The sequence below is a fragment of the Myotis davidii genome, unplaced genomic scaffold (assembly GCF_000327345.1).
Source record: "Myotis davidii unplaced genomic scaffold, ASM32734v1 scaffold332, whole genome shotgun sequence".
Lineage (NCBI taxonomy): Eukaryota > Metazoa > Chordata > Mammalia > Chiroptera > Vespertilionidae > Myotis > Myotis davidii.
Window position 1 is genome coordinate 4,551,595 of NW_006285779.1, and position 1,493 is coordinate 4,553,087.

Here is a 1,493-nt window from a genome sequence, read left to right on the forward strand (position 1 = left end):
ATCCTCCGCCCGGGCTCGCGGAGGGAGGGAGCTGGAGGGCCGGGCGGCCGGGGCCGCGAGGAGAGGATTCCATTCACCCACTCGTTCAGCGCACGTTTACGGGACAGTTCGCCGCGTGCCGGGCACTGCGCTGGGACATGGAGGGGCCGCCGGAATGGAACTTGTAGTGAAGAGAGACAGAACAGTAACCCAAGAATCAGATACACGTGAAGCCACGGTGGTGATCAGTGCAGGAGGAGACGGTTCACAGTTCCGCGAGGGTGTATAATAGGAGTATTTGGCTTAACGTGAGGATTAAGCCTTCATATATTTGTCTTTATCCTAAGGAAGTCATTGAAATCTTTAAGAACAGCTTGGCATGCTCAGATTTTCATTTTGGAGAGTGATTGCAGTTGCTACGCGGAGAACAAATGAGAGCCAGAATGGAGGGCCGCAGCCAGGATTAGACGGAGCGAGGGCGGGAGCAGAGGGCAGGGACTCTGGGTTATTGAGGAGACGGTCACCGGGTTTGGAGGTGCTCTGGTTGTAAGAAGGAGTCAGCACTGTTGGGGCCCTAGGTCTTTGTCTTTCTTCAGTGGGCTAGGAGACGCTGGAAAAGGGCTCACACGAGGAGACGGTGAATTTTGAGGTGTCCTGTGATGTACAATGGACCATGGCTATCCCAGGAATAACGTAATTCCATGTGACTTCTATGGTAGAGGAAGTGCGGGGTCCTGTGGGAGCACCAAGAATTGGTAACTGAGAGGGACCAGAGGGCTCCCTAGAAGAGGTGCTGCTCAGAAGGTAAAAATGCTTAATAGCTTGTTGCAGAGCTTGCTTTGGGTTTTCCGAAGTTTTGAGAGTGACTTCCTGACCTGGTCAGGAAGACTTGAGAGATGTGCCAGGATTTGAAGCGTGAGAAAAATTCAGACCCAGGATGGCTAGGGTGGGACTATTAGGAGAACTAACGACCCCAGGGAGTGGCAGCGGGAGAGAGTGATCAGAGGACAGTCGGGAAGGTTTCTGTCAGGGAAACTTGGAAAAGTCTCTAGGAAGAGAGGTGAGGGGCGTGTGGAAGGCTGTGGCTCTGCACGCAGTGGAGTTCTCTTGATGTTTTTGAGGAAAGAACATTGTTGGCTTTTTGTAGGATGGATAGGAAGATCAGGCATTAGAAGAAATGTAAGCGTGTTCTCTACTTTGTGTCCATATCACAAGGCTCTCAGTGGCTCAGCCTTGCAGCTAGCTGTCCTCCATTCTTCCTTCTCCCCCATTTCCCATGATACTTCTGTTTCGGCCCTCAGAATTCTAAATTTCCCATCTGTTTCTCTCTTCCCCATCTTCATTTGACATTGCCCTTTACACTGATAATTTCCTCCAGACCATCTTGCACTCTGTTACTGAAAGGGTCTTTCTAAAACAGATATGCTAATGTCTCTACCCAGCTTGAAAATGTTTGGTGATGTGGACAGTAAAAGCACACCAGAAAGAGAGAATGGAAAAACAATAAGAAATAT

At 50.0% G+C, this 1,493-nt stretch overlaps 1 protein-coding gene across 1 annotated transcript in view; it reads left to right on the forward strand.

Annotated features, from left to right (window-relative positions):
• The window catches only part of CWF19L1 (CWF19-like 1, cell cycle control (S. pombe)), a 25,307-nt gene that overhangs the window by 486 nt on the left and 23,328 nt on the right, over positions 1-1,493 (forward strand). The window lies entirely within an intron of this gene.